Raw genomic sequence first — 23,885 nt, forward strand, 5'->3', positions numbered from 1 at the left:
AAATATCGCCAATGAACTGGCCTCAACTACCTTCTGTGGCAGAGAATTCCACAGATTCACCACTCTCTGTGTAAAAAATGATTTTCTCATCTCGGTCCTAAAAGACTTCCCTCTTATCCTTAAACTGTGACCCCTAGTTCTGGACTTCCCCAACATCGAGAATAATCTTCCTGCATCTAGCCTGTCCAGCCCCTTAAGAATTTTGTAAGTTTCTATAAGATCCCCCCTCAATCTTCTGAATTCTAGCGTGTACAAGCCGAGTCTATCCAGTCTTTCTTCATATGAAAGGACTGCCATCCCAGGACTTTCAGACAACGTAGTCAGAATCAGACCACCAATCATTTCCATTACGATTTGCTCCTGACCTCAGGTGCTGTCTGTGCGGAGTTTGTACGTTCGCCCCATGGGTTTTTTCCGAGTGCTCCGGTTTCCCTCACACATTGAAAAGCTGTGTGGGTTTGTAGATTGATTGGCCCTCTGGTGTAGGATGTGAAAGTGGGATGTTGTAAGACTCAAGAGTATGTAATGTCCCTGTCCCACTTAGGAAACCTGAACGGAAGCCTCTGGAGACTTTGCGCCCCACCCAAGGTTTCTGTGCGGTTCCCGGAGGTTGCAGGTGGTTGCCGGAGGTTGCAGGTAGTGGAAGCAGATAGGGAGACTGACAAAAACCTCCGGGAACCTCCGGGAACCGCACGGAAACCTTGTGTGGGGCGCAAAGTCTCCAGAGGTTTCCATTCAGGTTTCCTAAGTGGGACAGGGGCATTATTGTCCAAGACAGAACAATGAAGTTCTTACTTGCAGCAGCACAATGGCACAGTGGTGCAGACTAGGGATCTGCGGTTTTACTATCCCGACCATGGGCGCTGTCTATGTGGAGTTTGAACGTTCTCCCAATGACTGCGTAAAATATCTCCAAGATCTTTGGTTTTCTCCCACACTCCAAAGACATACAGGTCTGAAGAAGGGTTTCAGCCCGAAACGTTGCCTATTTCCTTCGCTCCATAGATGCTGCCTCACCTGCTGAGTTTCTCCAGCACTTTTGTCTACCTTTGATTTTCCAGCATCTGCAGTTCCTTCTTGAACAGGTTTGTAGGTTAATTGGCTTGGTATAAATGTAAAAATTGCTCGGGGATCGCTGGTCGGCGTGGACTCGGTGGGCCGAAGGGCCTGTTTCTACACTGTATCTCTAAACTAAACTAAACGGAATATGGAGAACTAGAATTGTAAATGGGGTTACGGGCTCAATGGGCCGAAGGGCCTGTTGCCACGCTGAATCTCTAAAGCTAAACTAAAAGCATGCTGGCATGGAAAGTAAAGTTGAAAACTTTAACGGAAATAAGGAGCAATTTAGCATCCACTTGCAACAACCAACCTGACTCGAGAAATGACCAGCATACAGATCTGGAAATGTTTGCAATCTTTCCAATTACCAGATCAATCAAACCCCCCCCCCATCCTGTTTACCATTGCTCTGGTCAATGACAGTTAGCTGGGACACAGTACACCAGCATAAACAGAGATGTTGAAGCCTACACACCATCGCTAAAGACTAAGAGCTTCTCAGACCACCCTGCAATGGGAACAGACCCATCGGCCCACCAAGGCCACGTCAACCACCGACCACCCATTCGCACTATTCTAGGTTATCCTGACTACGGGTGCGGACTGTACGGAGTTTGTACGTTCTCCCTGTGACCGCATGGGTTTTCTCCGGGCGCTCCGATTTCCTCCCACACTCCAAAGATGTACAGGGTTGTAGGTTAATGGGTTTCGGCAAAATTGTCCCCAGTGTGTAAGATAGTGTAGACAATAGATAATAGGTGCAGGAGTAGGCCATTTGGCCCTTCGAGCCAGCACCACCATTCAAAGTGATTATGGCTGATCATTCACAATCAGTACCCCGTTCCTGCCTTCTCCCCATATCCCCTGACTCCACTATCTTTAAGAGCCCTATCTAGCTCTCTCTTGAATGTATACAGAGAACTGACCTCTGAGGCAGAGAATTCCACACTCACAACTTTCTGTGTGAAAAAGTGTTTCCTCATCTCCGTTCTAAATGGCTTACCCCTTATTCTTAAATTGTGGCCCCTGGTTCTGGACTCCCCCAACATCGAGAACATGTTTCCTGCCTCTAGCGTGTCCAAACCCTTAATAGTCTTATAAGTTTCAATAAGATCCCCTCTTATCCTTCTAAATTTCAGAGTATACAAGCCCAGCCGCTCCATTCTCCCAGCATATGACAGTCCCGCCATCCCGGGAATTAACCTTGTGAACCTACGCTGCACTCCCTCAATAGCAAGAATGTCCTTCCTCAAATTAGGGGACCAAAACTGCACACAAGACTCCAGGTGTGGTCTTACTGGGGCCCTGTACAACTGCAGAAGAACCTCTTTGCTCCTATACTCAACTCCTCTTGTAATGAAGGCCAACATGCCATTTGCTTTCTTCACTGCCTGCTGTACCGGCATGCTTACTTTCATTAACTGACGAACAAGGACCCCCAAATCCTGTTGTACTTCCCCTTTTCCCAACTTGACACCATTTAGATAATAATCTGCCTTCCTGTTTTTGCTACCAAAGTGGATAACCTCACATTTATCCACATTAAACTGCATCTGCCATGCATCTGCCCACTCACCCAATCTGTCCAAGTTACCCTGCATTCTCATAGCATCCTGCTCACAGTTCACACTGCCACCCAAATTTGCTAATGTTACTTGGAATCCCTTTATCTAAATCATTGATATATATTGTAAGTAGCTGTGGCCCAGCATCGAGCCTTGCGGTAGCCCACTAGTCACTGTACGGGCTGATCACTGATGGACTCGTTTCCGCGTTGTATCTCCAAAGTCTAAACTGCAGTCCTAGACACCTTGGGGGATAGTGCCCACTGGAAAATACACTTGTCTTTCATAAACTAACCACTTCAGACTGTTTTGTAAGGAGCCATTCCAACACTCATGACAGCCAGTAACACCTCTGGTAAAGTGGCTGAGACTTGTGGCTTCATCCTGCTGGCAATTCAGCAACATGAGGATGAAGAACAAACCACTCAGCCCAACAACTCTGCTTCATTTAGACACAAGGAACTGCAGAAGTTGGTTTACAAAATAAACAAAGTGCTGGAGTAACTCAGCAGTTCAGACGGCAACTCTGGGAAACATGGATAGGCAACGATTCGGGCGGGGACCCTTCTTCAGACTCCACATAGTGTTGAAATTACTCAGGGAGAGTCAGGCAGCTCCTGAAGAAGAGGTCTTATCGAAAACATCGCCCATCCATGTTCTCCAGAGACGCTGCCTGACCCACTGAGGTATTCCAGCATTTGCCTCCTTTTTTTAAGCTCGATTTCATTATTGTGTTAACCGTCCCATCCCCATCTTTTCTCTGCCCTTTTCCACAGCAGTCTGCAAAATGCTTATGCGAGTAAAAACATTACCATGTGCTGCAGGGGCAATGGTTGAAAGGTAAAGCGTAGGAAGGAACTGCAGATACTGGTATACACCGAAGATGGACACAAAATACTGGAGTAAATCCTGTCTCTCAGTCTGAAGGTCTCGACCCGAAACGTCACCCATTCCTTACTCCAGCATTTTGTGTCTATCTTCGGTTCAAAGGCAATGCCATGTTTGTTGAAGAGTATCAGAAATACATTTGAAGTATACGCATTCAAATGCAAACATGCACAATCTTCCATGATGCATCTAAATCTATTTCATTACCTACTTTAACCGATACCGTTTAATGCCAGGCGAGTTGGCGTAGATTCCACTTACTACACAAGCCAATGATGTGGCTGCTGTCTTCATGAACAAACTTCCTCGTGACCGCCTCTTCCATGATTTGCTTCACCTGGAACGACAAAACAAAAAAAATATATGGACAACGATTCTTGGCACAGTATTTTCAAGAACAAATTGATGGCATAAAGACGTCAAAACACTAAAGCAATCATGGGATTAAAATAATATAGACACAAAAAGTTGGAGTAACTCAGGCAGCATCTCTGGAGAGAATGAATGGGAGACATAGAAACATAGAAAATAGGTGCAGGAGGAGGCCATTCGGCCCTTCGAGCCAGCACCGCAAAGACATTTCGGGTCGAGACCCTTCTTCATCACCCATTCCTTCTCCCAAGAGATGCTGCCTGCACCCGCTGAGTTACTCCAGCTTTTTGTATCTATCTTCGGTTTATACCAGCATCTGCAGTTCCTTCGTACACAAGGCATTAAAATATTTAGTTTTAGCTTAGAGGTACAGCATGGAAACAGGTCCTCGGCCCACCAGGTTCATGCCGACCTTGGATCAGCCGTTCACACTAGTTCCAAGTTATCCCACTTACACATCCACTCCCTACACACTAGGGGCAATTTACAGGGGCCAATTAACAGACAAACCACGCACATCTTTGGGATGTGGGAGGAACCCGGAGCACTTGGAGAAAACCAAAGTAGTCACGGGGAGAATGTACGCCAAACCATTCTGAAACAGTCCACCATTTGTACTGCTCATTAGGCATAGACATAAGGCAGCACGGCTGGTAGAACTGCTATCTCACAGTGCCAGAGACCCGGGCTCAATCTTCCCCTGTGCTGTCTGTGTGGAGTTTGCACGTTCTCCCTCTGACCACCTGGGTTTCCTCCCGGGTGCTCCGGTTTCCTCCCACATCCCCAAAACGTGTGGGGGTTGTAGATCAATTGCCCCCAGTGTGTAGGGAGTGGATGAGAAAGTGGGATAACACCGTACTGGTGTTGAACAGGTGATCGCTGGTCGGCGTGGACCCGGTGGGCCGAAGGGCCTGTTTCGATGCGGTATCTTTCAATCAAAAAACAACAACATTTTCATTTTAAAACGAAGTACAAATTACTCGGTGCTCAAAATATATCAAGACTTGTTCATGACATGCATGTGGTCAGGAAAATTAACATGGGTTTTGTTGTAAATTTGATAGAAATCCGCAGTGTGTGCAGTGCAAAGTTAAATACAATGAGTACTTTTTTAAATATACTGCAGGTGGAGTTAGTGCATTTGTGCATTTCACAGCTAGAATTACCCGTACATAATCATATGTCACTCACATTCTGATAGTCACAAAATGTTATTCCTCTTATCCTGTATCTGGATACTGTGGATAGCTCGATTGTAACCATGTATAGTCTTTCCGCTGACTGGTTAGCATGCAACAAAAAATATTTTTGCTGTACCTCAGGGCACTGACAATAAACTATACTAAACATTTTGCTGTCCACCTTGGCCTATGTGATGTCCCAGTTAACAAACATTTTAACTCCCCTTCCCATTCTCACATTGATCTTTCGGTCCTGGGCCTCCTCCACTGTCAGAGTGACGCCACACACAAATTGGAGGAGCTCCACCTCATATTTCACTTGGGCAGCTTACAACCCTGCGGTATGAACGTTGATTTCTCTAATTTCAAATAACCCCTGCATTTCCTCTCTCTCTCTCTCCCCTCCCCCCCCCCCCCTCCCCTCCCCCCACCCTAGTCATCCTGCTAGTTCCACTGTTCACATCCCTGCATCCCTTCTTTATCACCTCTTCCCCAGGCAACAATGGGCCATTGTGGGCTCCACTCTTCCCTAGTCATCTATCGCCGGTCCTGGTTTGTTCTGGCCTTTTCCTACGTCCAGTTCTTCCCCCACTCCACTCTCAGTCTGAAGAAGAGTTCCGACCCGAGACATCACCCATCCTTTTTCTCCGGAGATGCTGCCCGAACCACTGAGTTACTCCAGCACTTTATGTCTATCTTCGGTATATACCAGCATCTGCAGTTCCTTCCTACACACTAATCTAAAGAACGCTGGACATTGCGAATGTTCGTCATGATCGCCACAGACATGGTCGGTAGAATTTCTTGTGCATTACTGTTCAATGTTCTCATAACTGAGTGGAGTTAACCGCTGAAATGTAAAGTGGTGTAGTGTTATATTGATTAAATGTGAAGTGGCATAAGAGTTTAGCTTGAGTTATTAGTGGGGTGATGCACTAGAAAACTAAAAATTGCATGAATAAGAAGTTAAAACAAACCACATAATATCTGAAATCGCACTTAGGCAACCTAACAGACCCCAAAAACTCCTTTTCAACCATGCACTATAGTTTAAGATGGTTTCCTCCAGATGATACCAGCGCATAGGGCGGCACGGTGGCACAGCGGTAGAGTTGCTGCCTCACAGCACCAGAGGCCCGGGTTCAATCCTGACTATGGGTGCTGTCTGTGCGGAGTTTGTACATTCTCCCTGTGACCGCGTGGGTTATATCCAAGATGATCAGTTCCCACCCACACTCCGAAGACGTGCAGATTTGTAGGTTAATTGGCTTGATATAAATGTAAATTGTTCCTGGTGTGTGTGGGATAATATTAGTGTGTGGGGCATGCTGGCCGGCGTGGACTCAGTGTGCTGAAGGGCCTGATTCCACGTTGTATCTCTAAACTAAACTAAACTAAAGCATTGGATTAGAGGGTTTCAGCTACAAGGAGAAGTTTGATCAACTTGAATTGTTTACTCTGGAATGCCGGAGGTTGAGGGGAGACCCTGGTAGAAAAATGTAAAATGGTGAGAGGCATAGATAGGGTAGACAGTCAGAACCTTGTTCCCCAGATGGAAATGCCCAACACTAGAGAGCATGGCTATAAGATGAGAAGGGGAAAGTTTAATGGAGATGTGCAGGGCAAGTTTTTTTAAAATATAAACACAGAGTTTTGGGGCCTGGATCGCATTGCCACGGTTGGTGGTACAGGCAGATAAGATAGTGGTGTTTAAGATGCTTTTAGATATGCTCATGGAAGTGCGGAGAATAGAAGGATATGGATCATGCACAGGCGGATGAGATCAGTTTAACTTGACATCATGTTCGACACAGACATTGTAGCCAAAGGGCCCATTCCTGTTCTATGTTCTATTTAATTTGCCTTATCGTTGCTCTGTCAAAATTACACTATGCTTGACACAGCGTCACCAATGCAGAGAGATGTGCCATGACACGCTGGTCAACCTGAGGAGCACCTTCAGCAACAGACTGGTTTCACCAAGATGCAGCACAGAACGCCACAGGAGATCCTTCTTCCCTGTGGCTATCAAACTGTACAACTCTCCCCCCCCTTCTGTCATGGGGTAGACTGAGACTGAAGCCTCTGTCACACTTAGGCGATTTTTTTCGGCAGCTACAGGCAACTATGCTGTCGCCACATGGTCGCGGGGTGATGCCTGTGTGGTCGTGAGTAGTATCCTCAAGAGTCGTAACATTTTTCTGGTCGCCGCTGGATTTTGAAATGTTCCAAACTTTTCGGCGACTGTGGGCTTGTCACATCTTGTCTTCTCCTGACGTAGGTGTTGTCACCAGTTGTCGCCAGGATGAGGCAGGTTGTTGCCAGGTGATGTTGGTTGTCGCTGTGTGCTGACTTTGGTGAATTCCATTGGCGACTATCCACGGCCAACCTACGTCAACCGGCCACAGGTACCGGCGACTGAATAGTCTTCAGTTGTCTTTAGTTGTCGCTGACAGGGTCGTAGCTTGTCACGGGTGGACGTAGGTTGACTTTGGTTGTCGCCTGTGTGGGCGTAGGTTGTCGTAGCTGTGGTCATAGGTGGACGTCCTAATGGGTCGCCGTTTGTCGGTAGCTTGACCTCGACTAGATGATAGGTTGTCGTAGCTTGTCGTAGACATTGTCATAGGTGGGGGGGGGGGGGTACAGTTGACTGTTGGCAGATCAATTTCCCTCCTGGGATAAATAAAGTTCTACTGTATCATGTCGTATTATAGGGCAGTTATGATTTGGAATACACTGCCAGTCAGACTGGTGGAACCAGGGTCAAACAGGTTTACTGAGATTATCAGGAATGGATGAATTAAGGGCTAAATTAGGAGACACCTGACAGATGTTTAGAAAATGATGAGAGGCAAAGAAACATAGAAAATAGGTGCAGGAGTAGGCCATTCGGCCCTTCGAGCCTGCACCGCTATTCAATATGATCATGGCTGATCATCCAACTCAGTATCCTGTACCTGCCTTCTCTCCATACCCCCTGATCCCTTTAGCCACAAGGGCCACATCTAACTCCCTCTTAAATATAGCCAATGAACTGGCCTCAACTACCTTCTGTGGCAGAGAGTTCCAGAGATTCACCACTCTCTGTGTGAAAAATGTTTTTCTCATCTCGGTCCTAAAGGATTTCCCCATTATCCTTAAACTGTGACCCCTTGTCCTGGACTTCCCCAACATCGGGAACAATCTTCCTGCATCTAGCCTATCCAACCCCTTAAGAATTTTGTAAGTTTCTATAAGATCCCCCCTCAATCTTCTAAATTCTAGCGAGTACAAGCCGAGCCTATCCAGTCTTTCTTCATATGAAAGTCCTGACATCCCAGGAATCAGTCTTCTCTGTACTCCCTCTATGCATAGACCATGTAGACTGTCAGAAACTTTCTCCCAGGGTGGAAATGTCAAATACAAGAGGGAATAGCTTTAAGGTGAAAGGGCGAAAGTGTAAACCAAGATTTTAATTTTAACAGATAGTGAGTGGTGGGTGCCTGGAATGTGCTGACAGAGATGGTGGTGGAGGCAGATACGATAGTGGCATTTCAACAGCTTTTAGATGGGCAAATGGATATGTGGGGAATGGAGTGATATGGATGGCGTGTGGGTAGAAGAGATTAGTTTAACACGGTATAATGTTTAGCACGGACATCGTGGGCCAAAGGCCCTGATACTGTTCTCTACTGTTCCAAGTTCCATAAAATGGCCTCCTCCTGCATTTTACCATTTTTTTTTAAGTTCAGTTTAGAGATCCAGCGCGGAAACAGGTCCTTCATGCCACCGAGTCCACGCCGACCAGCGATCCCCGCACATTAACACCACCCTACACACACTAAGGACAATCCTTTTACATTTATACCAAGCCAATACACCTCCAAACCTGTACGTCTTTGGAGTGTGGGAGGAAACCGAAGATTTTCGGAGAAAGCCCGCACGGTCACGGGGAGAACGTACAAAACTCCACAGGCAGCACCCGTAGTCAGGATCGAACCTGGCTCTGTACCGCTGCGCCACTGCGCCACCCTATACTATGATACTATGAAGTCAATCAGAAGAGTAGAAGCTTGGCCTACCCTTCAACAGAAGTTAGATGCAAACTCCTAGGACATCCGATGATTGTTATAGAACCGATAACGCTCTTGAAACTGATAGGCGGCTATTCGGCCCATCTAGTCCATGCCAACTACCAGTGCGGCAATTCTATTTGTCCAATTTCCCCCGCCGTTTCTCCACAGCCATGCAATTGTGTTTTTATGTTATTGTGCCTCACCCCACAAATATCCCAAGGGAAACCAATGCTGCTTCTCATTTACGCAATACACCCCACCACTTTAAATTTCTGTGGCTAATTCTGCTTATCTATTAGAACTTTAAACAGTACCGCAAAGGACCAGGCTCGTCTGCCTACCATGTCTGTGCCAACTATGATGCCAATCTAACAAATCCCACTTGCCGGCATCTGCTCCGTATGTATATTTCCCATTCATTTATCTGTCCAAAGATAGATACAAAATGCTGGAGTAACTCAGCGGGACAGGCAGCATCTCTGGAGAGCAGGAACGGGCGATGTTTCGGGTCAAGACCCGTCTTCTGGCTGTGACTCAGGGGAGAGGGAGACACAGAGATATGGAAGGGAAGGTGTGAAAACGAGAGGCCAAAGGGGACGTGGAAAATGTAGACTAGATCATTGTTAGCTTGGGGAAGGTGACACAAGGTATACAAAGATAAAATTGAATCAGGACAGTCAAATCAGGAGGAGAACTAGGATGGGGGAGGGATGTAGATGGAGGGAAAGCAAGGGCTACTTGAAATTAGAGAAGTCAATATTGATACCTGAGTGTCTGATTCATACCTCGTCTGAAGAAGGGTCTCAACCCAAAACGTCACCCATACCTGCGCTCCAGAGTTGCTGCCTGTCCTGCTGAGTTACTCCAGCATTTTGTGTCTACCTTCGATTTAAACCAGCATCTGCAGTTCTTTCCTACACATCAATATTCTGAAGAAGGGCCTTGACCCGAAACGTTGCCTATTTCCTTTGCTCCATAGATGCTGCCTCACCCGCTGAGTTTCTCCAGCATTTTTGTCTACCTTCAATATTCATACTGCTGGGTTGTACACATCTATCTGTCCAAATGGATCTTAAACGCTGCTAACAGATCTGCTTCCTGTCGATATTCCAAGCACTTATCAGGTGTAGAAAATTTGCCCTGCACACCTCCATTAATCTTTCCACGTCTCACCTTAAACCTATGCACTCCAGTACTTGACATAGAGGTACTTACTGCGCTGTTAATAATATCTTCAAAATTGAAATAATTTTCCGATGATTGGAAATGAATTCCTGTTAATTAAATAAAAGCTACTAGAAACGAGGACCCCCCACAGCTCTGACAGTTAATTAGAAATATGTAGGAAGGATCTGCAGATGCTGGTTTTCACTGAAGATAAACACAGAAAAACTGGAGTAACTCAGCGGGTCAGGCAGCATCTCTGAAGAATAGGAATGGGCGACGTTTAGGGTCGGGGCCTTTCTTCAGAGTGAAGCCCCTGTCCCACTTTCCCGAGTTACTCGCGAACTCTCCTGAGTTTTCCCCTTGATTCAAACTCGGTGAATTACGGTAATAGCCGTTCGTAGGTAATCGGGGTTATTTTTTTTAAACTCGTGGACATTTTTCAACATGTTGAAAAAACGTCCCGACTTACCTGATGCCTCGAGTTCCTAAGGCTGGCATTACAAGCCGCTATGAAATATCTATGGGCCCCTACGAGCTCGCTACTGACATTCCCCGAGTTCGAATCAATGGGAAAACTCGGGAGTTCATGAGTAACTCGGCAAAGTGGGACAGGGCCTTTAGAGTCAAGGGAGAGGGGAATTAGAGGTATGAACAGGTACAGAACAAATTAGAGCCTGCACCGATGACTCAGGAAAGGTGGAGCCCACAATGGTCTATTCTTGGCAGTGTAAATTGTCTTCCTTGTCTCCGTTTATATTGATGACATTACATGTTTTTCAATTTTGCAAAATAACAATCTTAAGTACACTCATATGATTTGCTTTAGGGATTCACCAGGTTGAAATCCTAACAAATGTGTCAATGGGTTCATATTCAGATGGGAATTCCATGCATTATGACCTGACATTCTGTACCATCTCAGCCCAATTACGGTGTAGCTCACGGTGTTTCATCACTGAAAGTCCCTCTGCACTTAGCATCTTTAAACCACACATGTAAACTCCACAGCCACAGTATTTCACAGATGTAAAGCAGATAGTAGAGCTGCTGCCTCACAGCACCAGAGACCTGGGATTGATCCTGACCTTCAGTCGCTGTCTGTGTGGAGTTTGCATGTTCTCCTGTGACGGCGTGGGTTTCCTCCGGGTGCTCTGGTTTCCTCCCACATTCCAAAGATGTGCATGTATGTAGGTTAACCGGCCTTTGTAAAATTCCCTATCATGTGTAGGGAGTGGATGAGAAAGTGGGATAACATAGAACTAGTGTGAACGGGTCGGCATGGACTTGGTGGGCTGAAGGGCCTCTAAATTTTAACAGACTATACATCAGCAAAAACTCTCAATACTTTTCCAGTATTTCCAGGATTTTGCTTTTGTACTGTTTAATCTGTTCATTTCACTTGAGGAAATGCAACTCATTAATAGACCACCCTGATAGAAACGGAGACTTGTTTACTTTAGTTTATTTAGTTTAGAGATACAGCAGGGAAACAGGCCCTTCGGCCCACCGAGTCCATGCCAACCAATGATCCACCCCGCACACTAACACCATCCTACACACTGGGGACAATTTACAATTTTACCAAGTCAATTAAACTACAAACCTGTTCGTCTTTGGAGTGTGGAAGGAAACCGGAGCACCCGGAGAAAACCCACGTGGTCACAGGGAGAACGTACAAACTCCGTACAGACAGCACCCATAGTCAGGATCGAACCCGGGTCTCTGACGCTGTGCGGCAGCAACTCTACCGCTGTGCCACTGTGCCGCTTCAATATTATCTTGCATTCTTCAATGCAGAAAACACCTCAAGGTTGGGCATGAGGAAGGGTATCTGGGCTAATTGGTTTTAAGACCATAAGACCATCCGACATAGGAGCTGAACTTGGCCCATCTATTCTACTCCGCCACTCGATCATGGGTGATCTGGTTTTCCCTCTCAACCCCATTCTCCTGCCTTCTCCCCATAACCCTATTCCCCAATAGGAGGGACTTTCTCTGCCTCTAAACCCATCCACCAATATCTGGGACAAAGATGACAAAAAGAAGTTTGATAAAAACAAGATACAATACAATACAATACAATTTATTTGTCATTTGAACCCCATTGAGGTTCAAACGAAATGTTGTTTCTGCAGACATACACACAAGAAAGAACCAAGACACAACACAATTTACACAAACATCCATCACAGCGCATCTCCTCCTCGGATGTGATGGAAGGCAAAGACTTATCTCTCCCCTGCACTCCCCATTCCCCTCCCGATGTCAGAGTCAAAGCCCCCGGTGGGCGATGGTAATTGTCCCGCGGCCATTTACGCTGCGCCGGGTGATGCAAGGCCACACTCCGGGTCTTGTTGTTGGAGCCCCCGGCGTGCGCTAGCAAAGTTCCACAGCCATTCCAAGCCGCGCCGGGCGATGATGTAAGGCCCCGCTCCAGGTACTCTTCAACCCCGCAACTCGGGCGGGAGAAGTCGCCGTTGCGGAAGCCCCGAAAAGCGGTCTCCCAGCAGGGACGTTTGGGTCCCCACCTCAGTCCCAGACGGACTGCAGAGGCCGCTGCGACGTGAGTATTGCCGCCCACCGCCCAAAGAGCATTGGAGTCTGGTGGGAGGTGGGGACCCAAACGTCAGAAGAGTGAAGGGTAAGCAAGGCAAGACGGGATAGGTGAAGCGGGCAGAGGTCAGAGAGGTGGCGTTACGAAAGTTGTTAGTGATGGGGAGAAAGATGATGCCCATTAAAACTTGCTGGAGATTCAATGGCTGTTGGAGCACATAAGGAAGGTTGTTGATGGAACTGCCCAAGTGGATACAACACAGTTCTGAAAGAGTGGAAGAGTGGATATCTGTGGAAAGGTTAGGATGGAGCAGGCGCGAAGAGAGCATCAGGACTCTTATGGTGCAGACGTGGATGATTGTTAGACTTTACTTTAGACTTTAGAGATACCACGCAGAAACAGGGCCCACCGAGTCCAGGCTAACCAGCGATCACCCTATACACTGACACTATCTTACACAGTAGGGTCAATTTACAATTTTACCAAAGCCAAATGAACCTACAAATCTAAAGAAGGGTTTCGGCCCGAAACGTTGCCTATTTCCTTTGCTCCATAGATGCTGCCGCACACGCTGAGTTTCTCCAGTAATTTTGTCTACCTACAAACCTTTACATCTTTGGAGTGTGGGAGAAAGCCGGAGTACCCGGAGAAAACCCATGCGGTCACAGGGAGAGCGTGCATACAGACAGCACTCATAGTTAGGATCGAACCGTGGTCTCCGGTGCTGAAAGGCAGCAACTCTACCTCTGCGTCACTGTGCCACCCCTAAAGGTAAAGACGATTTTTTTTAAACTGCAGGGGAAACAAGGAAATCAAGCACTATGGGAATCACACAAAGGGCGGTGGGTGTATGGAACAATCTGCCGGAGGAGGTAGTTGAGGCAGGGATATTTAACAAGAAAGTAGACATAGATAGGACAGGTTTAGAGGGATATGGCCCAAATGCAGGGAAGTGGGACTAGTGTAGCTGGGACATGTTGGTAGGCGTGGGCAAGTTGGGCCGAAGGGCCTGTTTCCTCACTGTATTACTATCACTAAGAGTCAGAAGCATAGATCATTTGAACTGTGATCTTAAGGAATGGGCTTGAGGAATCATACTCTTGTTCCTACCTTGTGCAGTTCTCAGGGAAGGGGAGCAATGCCAATGATGGAATGTCCTCTCGGCTGGCGCTGTAGATACATGGTACTCTGGGTTCCAGTTAACCAAAAAACATGGCATCTGTTTTAAGGAATTTATTTTACTGCCACAGTGTATAAATCAATTGAATTCTTAATTAAATAATGAGCGGTGAAGTGGAACAGCTCAAAATTGGTTTAGTTTAGTTTTAGCTTAGAGATACAGTGCGGAACCAGGTCCTTCGGCCCACTGAGTCCACAACGACCAGCGATCCCCGCACATTAACACTACCCTACACACGCTAGGGACAATTTACATTTATACCAAGCCAATTAAACCTGTACGTATTCGGAGTGCGGGAGGAAACCGGAGCAACCGGAGAAAGCCCACCCGGTCGCGGGGAAAACGTGCAAACTCCGTACAGAGGTCAGGATCGAACCCGGGTCTCTGCTGCTGTAAGGCAGCAACTCTACCACTGTGCCACCGCGCTGCCCACACTTGCCGATGTTATCAAATGTTTACAGCATTGATTAAACCGCTGGTAATGACAAGGCAATGCAGCATTAAATGCCAGTAAAATAATAAGCCGGTGCAAATATTTGCTTTATATATTAATATGCAGGTGCAGGGAGTGTTCCCTAACGCTCTGCATCAAAAGGTTTCCAAGACCTTTTACAATCAGAGGTCTGTTTGTTTTGTTGTGGTACAAGCGTTGAACATTATTATTGAGATTGCATTATCACAGACTATAGATCAGTCCATGTGACATTTTCTAAAATATATTTGCAAAAACAATAGAAAATAAGTTTGGTCAGTCAACAATACTGCCATTATATTCAAAGTAATAATTAACTGTGTGTGCTGGCCCTTCTCTCCTGAAACCTATTGGCCCTGTCCCACGGTGCGAGTTCATTCAAGAGTTCTCCCGAAAATTTAAAAAAAATCAAACTCATGGTAAGCACGGAGAATGAACGTAGCGGGTACGTCGGAGCTCGGGGACGTCTCTTAGCGGCTCGTAACGCTAACGGCAGGTAAGCACGTAAAGACTCGTGAAGATTTTTCAACGTGGTGAATAATGTCCACGAGAGCCCCGAGTACCGACGAGTGGCCATTACCGTAAATCTCCGAGTTCGAATCAGGGTAAACTCGGGAGAGCTCTTGGAATGAACTTGTACTGTGGGTCAGGGCTTTATGGCCGCTAGCACCATGTACCATCTCTAAGTAAAGGTCATGGAGAATAATCATGGGCAGGGCGGCGCAGTGGCGCAACGGTAGAACTGCTGCCTCACAACCCCAGCGACCCAGGTTCGATCCTGACCTAGAGGGTTCTGTCTCTATGGCGTTTGCATGCTCTCCCCGTGACCGCATGGGTTTCCTCCGGGAACTCCGGTTTCCTCCTATGTCCCAAAGACTTGCAGGTTGTAGTTTGCAGGTTAGACACAAAATGCTGGAGTAACTCAGCGGGACAGGCAGCACCTCTGGAGAAAGGGAATAGGTGACGTTTTGGGTCGAGACCCTTCTTCAGAGGGAGGGTCAGAAGAACGGTCTCAACCAGAAACTTCACCAGTTCCTTTCCTCCAGAGGTGCTGCCTGACCCGCCGAGTTACTCCAGCATGTTGTGTCCATTTTCGATGTAAACCAGCAACTGCAGTTCCTTCCTGCACAAGGTTTGGAGGTCAATTGGCTTCTGCATAGGATGCGTAAATGGGATAACATGGAATGGGTGTATGGGTGATCGATGGTTGACGTGGACTCGGTGGGCCGAAGGGCTTGCTTCCACGCTGTACCTATAAATTAAACAATCCTATTGCCATCCACTGGGATTGGCAATTACTAATGGCTCATTCGAGATTGATGTCAATGCACAGAATATTCAAGGAAAATCTTCCATTTTCACTCACTCAATTCATTCTTGGGATATGGGCACCAAGCCCATCATGCCAACTTCAGTCTAGGTGGTGGTTTCCTCCCACCTGAGAAACATGCAAGCCACAGGTATCATTTTGCCGTGGAACGAATTGATAGATTATCATCAGACAATTAAGTCTCACAAGTTCATAGGTGATTGGAGCAGATTTAGGCCATTCGGTCCATCAAGTCTACTCCGCCATTCAATCATGGCTGATCTATCTCTCCCTCTCAACCCCATTCTCCTGCCTTTGCCCCTGACACCCATACTAATCAACCATCTGGACACTTCATAAAGGAGGTCACTTCAGCCCATCAAGTCCTTGCCGGCTCACAGAGCAGTCAATCCCCACTCATTTTCCATTAGAGGTAGAAGTAGGTCATCGAGTCTACTCCGTGGCTGATCTATGGTTCCCTTTAAACCCCAATCTCCTGCCTTCTCCCTGTAAACTTTGATGCAGTTATGAATCAAGAACATATCAATCTCTGCTTTAAAATTGCCAAATGACTTGGCCTCCACCGCCATCCGTGGCAATGAATCCCACAGATTCACCACTCTCTGGCTAAAGAAATTCCTCCTCATCTCCATTCTAAATTTGGTCAGGAGCCAGATGGATATCCTGGCTCTTAAAATAAGGCAATCAGTTCATTCACATCCTTGATGAAAGCACAGATAGGGTGTCGGTGGGACATCTCATCTCCACTGTGGTCGATGGCAATGAATTCTAGATTCACCATCCTCTGGCTGAAACAAATCCTCCTCATCTCCATTCTAATGGTAGGTCCTTTAATTATGAGTGTGCCCTCTGTTCCTAGACGCTGTGACTGCTGGAAACATCCTCTCTGTGTCCACTCTATCTAGACCTGAAACCTCTTCTCAATTTCCATCAACTCCTCCCCGCCCACCCCTTACTTCCGCTCATGGCTCATGGCTCAGGGCAATTTACAGCTGCCCATTTACCTGCCATCCTGAAGATAGACACAAAATGCTGGAGGAACTCAGCGGGGTCAGGCAGCATCTCTGGAGGGAAGGAATGGGTGATGTTTCAGGTCGAGACCCTTCTTCAGACCCGTTCCCATGCTCCAGTCAACCTTCTGTGTCAACCAGCATCTGCAGTTCCTTTCCACACAACCCGCCATCCTGCATGTCTTTGGAAGTGGAATGAAAACAGGATCTGTTTGACCAAACGAACTTGGCAGAAAGGAATAGGGTAAAGGGCCTGTCCAACTTTCACGACCTAATTCACAACCTTTTTTTACACGTGGACATTTTTCACCAGGCTAGAAACCCCCCCCCCCCCCCGACCTACTTGATGCCACGAGTACCTACGACTAGCATCACGAACTGCTACGACCTCGTGACGACCCTGCTGCGAGTATGAGTCAAGGGCAAACTCGGCAGAGGTCATGAATTAGGTTGTGAAAGTGGGACAGGCCCTTTAAGCTTCTTGTCATGAGCCAAAAGAAGAGCAAAAAAGATTTTTTGAAGCACACTGCTGTCCTTGGGTAGGTGAGTGATAATCTGATCTATGTTTACTGAATCAAATATATCTATTTTGATCAACTTTGTTAAATAACTATTGCTACAAAGAATGAATTTCCACATTCATCCCCGCACCCTCCCTCTCTCTCCATTCCACCTCCATTACTATTCCTGTACACGTCCGTGTTCTTAATGAATCAAAGCAGAGCAGCAGAGTGGCTGATGTTGACGTTATTTCTCACTAAAACTGCCACGTAAAAGTCTTCATCCCGAGCAGTTTGTTTAAATTAATCTGACATCTCCACTCTCCCCAGATCAGGTGGTGCTTTACTCATCTCTCCAAAGGAACAAAAAGGATATATTTAGACCTTTCATTACATCAGTGATGGAAGCTGCCACAGCAGGTGACGTAGCTTTGCCAAGCCTCCGCTAGCCTGACTTTCAATTGCACATACAGCTAGTTTCCAGGTGGGTGTTCAACATTAAGCCCAGTCCCCTGACAAAGGTGGCAAAGGTTCGTCACTTTTAACAATGTTCAACAGACACTTGGACAGGTACGTGGATAGAACAAGTTCTCAGGGAAATGGGCCAAACGCGGGCAGGTGGGACTAGTGTAGATGGGGCATGTTGGTCGGTGTTGGGCTGTTTCCACGCTGTATGGCTCAAGATGACTAGGGGGACCGTTGAGTGTGTAGGCGGACCGTCAAGATCTAAGGGGGGGGGGGTGTCGAGAGCGAAGGGGGACCCGGCGGGAGGGAGGGAGGGAGGGGGGCTACGGCCATGAGCGGTGGCAAGCAGTGGATAGGACTGTTCAGTGAACTTTTGTAACTCTATCAGCATCAAAAACGTGGCGACTCTTGTGCACTGCGTAGGCGAGGTCTGCTGTACGATTTTACCGGGTTGTACGCAAAACAAAGCAGTTCACTGCACCTAGCTACATGAGACAATAAAGTATCATTGCATCATTGAATCCATAACTCTAATTCAGGGCAACAAATACAGTCCAGAGAAAGAATGAACAAGTAACTTTGAATCTATTGTAGCAATTATAATTTTTATTCAGATCTTCATTGTTTAGAGCTTTTTTGTTGTATTCGTATTTCTATTCACTATTACCAACCAATAAATGTCATTAACTTCCAAACTCAAAAGACATAATCGATGTGTGCAGCTGCTTCCACTTTGAATACATTAGTTATCTGTTCTACACTATAGGCAACTTAAATGACAGCCTCCCAACTTGTTTAATAAGGAACTGCAGATGCTGGAAAATCGAAGGTACACAAAAATTCAGGCTGAAGAAGGGTTTTGGCCCGAAACGTTGCCTATCTCCTTCGCTCCATAGATGCTGCTGCACCCGCTGAGTTTCTCCAGCATTTCTGTGTACCAGCCTCCCAGCTTGTCTCCTCCCTTCAGTCTCCACCGCTATAATTCCCAGTCACAATCTTCTAGCCTTCTACCTTCCTCTATCTCTGCAAACCTTTCTCTCAGGCTATTGAACACTATAGCGGCTTGGTGGCGCAGCAATAGAGTTGCTGCCTTGCAGTGCTTGCAGCGCCAGAGACCCAGGTTCGATCCCGACTACGGGTGCTGTCTTGTACGGGGTTTGTACGTTCTCGTGGATTTTCTCTGAGATTTTCGGTTTCCTCCCACACTCCAAAGACATACAGTGTAAATTGTCCCTTGTGTGTGTAGGATAGTGTTAATGTGCTGGGATCACTGGTCGGTGTGGACTCGGTGGGCCGATAGGCCTGTTTCTGTGCTGTATCTCTAAACTACTAACTCCAACTAAACTCCAAAGTACAAATTGCCTCATTTGCACTAGGGCATTGTTTTTGTCTTTGCACTCTATTGTTTGTTTGTTTTATACATTGGAATTTTTGTGGTTAATTATGGTGTTTACCATGCTTACATGTGAATATTGATTTCTCTAACTTCAGGTAACCTTTGAATCCCCTCTCTCTCCGTCCCTCCCCTACCCTAGTCGTTGTACTAGTTTCACTGTTGTCCTGTTGAGTTTCACTGTCTGTGTTAACTCGTGATCCCTTCTCCCACAGCCAACAATGGACCATTGTGGGCTTCAAGTTTCCTTAACTATCAATGCTTTCAACATAACTTCCATACATTTGTCCTAAGTACCATCTAAATCTCTCATTCCCCTTTCCAGTCTGAAGAAGGGTCTCCTATTCCGAAACGCCACCTATTCCTTTTCTCCAAAGGTGCTTCCTGACCCGCTGAGTTATTCCAGCTTGTTGTGTCTGTCTTCGGTTTAAACCAGCATCTGTAGTTCCTCCTCACACATGCTTACGTACCAGTTGTGCTGCTGCAAGGAAGAATTTCATTGTTGCATTTGGGGACATAGGAGAGTAAAACTCTCTTGACTCCAATGCCTGTCAGACGTGGCTTCAGCTTTTGACGCTCCAAAATTTATAATTCTTACCTCAACCCTTCTGCCTCTCTCACCTTTCAAGGCAATCCATGGGAACCTATCACAATGAACAAACTTTAGGTCACTTATCCTGACGTATCCTTCATGACAACTTCTTTCCTATTAGTTTCAAGACAAATCAAGTTTATTGTCATATGGTGTTTGTTTAGTTTAGTTTAGAGGTACAGCATGGAAACAGGCCCTTGGGCCCACAGAGTCCACGCTGACCAGTGATCCCCACATATTAACGCTAACACACCAGAGACAACTTACAATTTTACCAAGCCAATTAATCTACAAACCTATACATATAAAGAAAGCACATCAGCGCCTCTACTATAGACAATAGACAATAGGTGCAGGAGTAGGCCATTCGGCCCTTCGAGCCAGCACCACCATTCAATGTGATCATGGCTGATCATCCCCAATCAGTACCCTGTTCCTGCCTTCTCCCCATATCCCCTGACTCGGCTATCTTTAAGAGCCCTATCTAGCTCTCTCTTGAAAGTATCCAGAGAACTGGCCTCCACCGCCCTCTGAGGCAGAGAATTCCACAGACTCACAACTCTCTGTGAGAAAAAGTGTTTCCTCGTCTCCGTTCTAAATGGCTTACCCCTTGTCCTGAAGAGATTACGGAGAGTCGGTACTTCCTGAGAAGATTACGGAGAGTCGGTATGTCAAGGAGGACTCTCTCAAACTCAAATTGGCCAAGATTGACTGGCAATTAATTCTAAAAGGGTTGACGGTGGATATGCAATGGAAGACATTTAAAGACTGCATGGATGAACTACAAAAATTGTTCATCCCAGTTTGGCAAAAGAATAAATCAGGGAAGGTAGTACATCCGTGGATAACAAGGGAAATCATGGATAGTATCAAAGCGAAGGATGATGCGTACAAATTAGCCAGAAAAAGCAGCATACAGGAGGACTGGGAGAAATTCAGAGACCAGCAGAGGAGGACAAAGGGCTTAATTAGGAAAGGAAAAATAGATTATGAAAGAAAACTGGCAGGGAACATAAAAACTGACTGCAAAAGTTTTTATAGATATGTGAAAAGAAAGAGATTAGTTAAAACAAATGTAGGTCCCTTGCAGTCAGAAACAGGTGAGTTGATCATGGGGAACAAGGATATGGCGGACCAATTGAATAACTACTTTGGTTCCGTCTTCACTAAGGAAGACATAAATAATCTGCCGGAAATAGCAGGGGACCGCTGGTCAAAGGAGTTGGAGGAATTGAGTGAAATCCAGGTTAGCCGGGAAGTGGTGTTGGGTAAATTGAATGGATTAATCCCCGGTCAGCCGATAAATCCCCAGGGCCAGATAGGCTGCATCCCAGAGTACTTAAGGAAGTAGCTCCAGAAATAGTGGATGCATTAGTAATAATCTTTCAAAACTCTTTAGATTCTGGAGTAGTTCCTGAGGATTGGCGGGTAGCAAACGTAACCCCACTTTTTAAGAAGGGAGGGAGAGAGAAAACGGGGAATTACAGACCAGTTAGTCTAACATCGGTAGTGGGGAAACTGCTAGAGTCAGTTATTAAAGATGGGATAGCAGCACATTTGGAAAGTGGTGAAATCATTGGACAAAGTCAGCATGCATTTACAAAAGGTAAATCATGTCTGACGAATCTTATAGAATTTTTTGAGGATGTAACTAGTAGCGTGGATAGGGGAGAACCAGTGGATGTGGTGTATCTGGACTTCCAGAAGGTTTTCGACAAGGTCCCACATAAGAGATTAGTATACAAACTTAAAGCACACGGCATTGGGGGTTCAGTATTGATGTGGATAGAGAACTGGCTGGCAAACAGGAAGCAAAGAGTAGGAGTAAATGGGTCCTTTTCACAATGGCAGGCAGTGACTAGTGGTGTACCGCAAGGCTCAGTGCTGGGACCCCAGCTATTTACAATATATATTAATGATCTGGATGAGGGAATTGAAGGCAATATCTCCAAGTTTGCGGATGACACTAAGCTGGGGGGCAGTGTTAGCTGTGAGGAGGATGCTAGGAGACTGCAAGGTGACTTGGATAGGCTGGGTGAGTGGGCAAATGTTTGGCAGATGCAGTATAATGTGGATAAATGTGAGGTTATCCATTTTGGTGGCAAAAACAGGAAAGCAGACTATTATCTAAATGGTGGCCGACTAGGAAAAGGGAGATGCAGCGAGACCTGGGTGTCATGGTACACCAGTCATTGAAAGTAGGCATGCAGGTGCAGCAGGCAGTGAAGAAAGCGAATGGTATGTTAGCTTTCATAGCAAAAGGATTTGAGTATAGAAGCAGGGAGGTTCTACTGCAGTTGTACAGGGTCTTGGTGAGACCACACCTGGAGTATTGCGTACAGTTTTGGTCTCCAAATCTGAGGAAGGACATTATTGCCATAGAGGGAGTGCAGAGAAGGTTCACCAGACTGATTCCTGGGATGTCAGGACTGTCTTATGAAGAAAGACTGGATAGACTTGGTTTATACTCTCTAGAATTTAGGAGATTGAGAGGGGATCTTATAGAAACTTATAAAATTCTTAAGGGGTTGGACAGGCTAGATGCAGGAAGATTGCTCCCGATGTTGGGGAAGTCCAGGACAAGCGGTCACAGCTTAAGGATAACGGGGAAATCCTTTAAAACCGAGATGAGAAGAACTTTTTTCACACAGAGAGTGGTGAATCTCTGGAACTCTCTGCCACAGAGGGTAGTCGAGGCCAGTTCATTGGCTATATTTAAGAGGGAGTTAGATGTGGCCCTTGTGGCTAAGGGGATCAGAGGGTATGGAGAGAAGGCAGGTACGGGATACTGAGTTGGATGATCAGCCATGATCATATTGAATGGCGGTGCAGGCTCGAAGGGCCGAATGGCCTACTCCTGCATCTAATTTCTATGTTTCTATGTTTCTATGTTTCTCCAGGTGCACAGTAGAGAGCATGCTGACCGGTTGCATCGTGGCTTGGTTCGGCAACTTGAGCGCCCAGGAGCGGAAAAGAATGCAGAAAGTTGTAAACACTGCCCAGTCCATCATCGAGTCTAACCTCCCTACCATCGAGGGGATCTATCGCAGTCGCTGCCTCAAAAAGGCTGCCAACTTCATCAAGGACCCACACCATCTTGGCCATACACTCATCTCTCTGCTGTCATCAGGCAGAAGGTACAGGAGCCTGAAAACTGCAACATCCAGGTTCAGGAACAGCTTCTTCCTCACAGCCATCAGGCTATTAAACTCAACACAAACAAAACTCTGATCATTAATAGTCCATTGCACTTTATCTGTTTATTTATGTGTGTGTGTGTGTGTGTGTGTGTGTGTGTATATATATATTCATTGGTGTATGGTCACACTGATCTGTTCTGTATTTATTTATTTATGCTACTATATTCTGTTGTGTTGAAGCAAAGCAAGAATGTCATTGTCCTATCGGGACACATGACCATAAACTCTCTTGAATCTTGAATCCCCTTTAATTGGGATCAATCTTAATTACTTCACAAGCAGCTGAATAATCACCATTTAATTGGACTCCTGCTCTTGGCAAAGTAACCGTGTTACACCTGTTGTGGCATCAAGTGAACTTTAAATGGAAGGATAGGATTAACCAGACTCTCCTAAAGCCGGTTTTAGATTGCTCTTTGTATGGCAGCAATATTAACCTTTAGCCTCCGCTTGTTAAATATTGAATTGAAATACGTACAAGTACCAGTGGGTTGTTGGAGGGATGTTGAACTTGAAGCAACAGCCCTTCTCGGTGTGAAATAATAACAGACTTAACTAAAGATGGGCCGCTGCACAATGAATCATATGTTAATGCCAGCGGTGAAGAGCTTTGCAAAGGAAGGTGTGTGGGGGCTACAACCACAGCATGAGAAATGGCTCGTTAAACAGACTTTGGCAACTTTAGTGGTGAGAAGTAGTGGGCAATTGGTTACTCAATATTGCCACGGCACTGGATCTTTCAGTCACCTAAACTGCTGGACAAATTCAGCTTCAGAGTTTGATCAAAACATTGTAGCCCCGCCACACTGTATTGGTGTTATCTGATCAAATCCCACAATCTGATTGCACAATGGGGCAGCGGTAGAGTTGCAGCCTCACAGCGCCAAAGACCCGGGTTC

General features: G+C 46.2%; 1 long non-coding RNA gene across 1 annotated transcript; it reads right to left on the bottom strand.

Annotated features, from left to right (window-relative positions):
* Positions 1-172: 172 nt before the first annotated feature.
* LOC116988772 lies at positions 173-22,960 on the bottom strand. The gene is made up of 3 exons (XR_004416065.1): positions 22,942-22,960; positions 16,741-16,745; positions 173-304 (listed from the first exon to the last, which is right to left on the bottom strand). It is a non-coding gene; the product is annotated as an uncharacterized LOC116988772 (long non-coding RNA).
* Positions 22,961-23,885: the final 925 nt, after the last annotated feature.

This window comes from Amblyraja radiata, chromosome 28, assembly GCF_010909765.2.
Source record: "Amblyraja radiata isolate CabotCenter1 chromosome 28, sAmbRad1.1.pri, whole genome shotgun sequence".
Lineage (NCBI taxonomy): Eukaryota > Metazoa > Chordata > Chondrichthyes > Rajiformes > Rajidae > Amblyraja > Amblyraja radiata.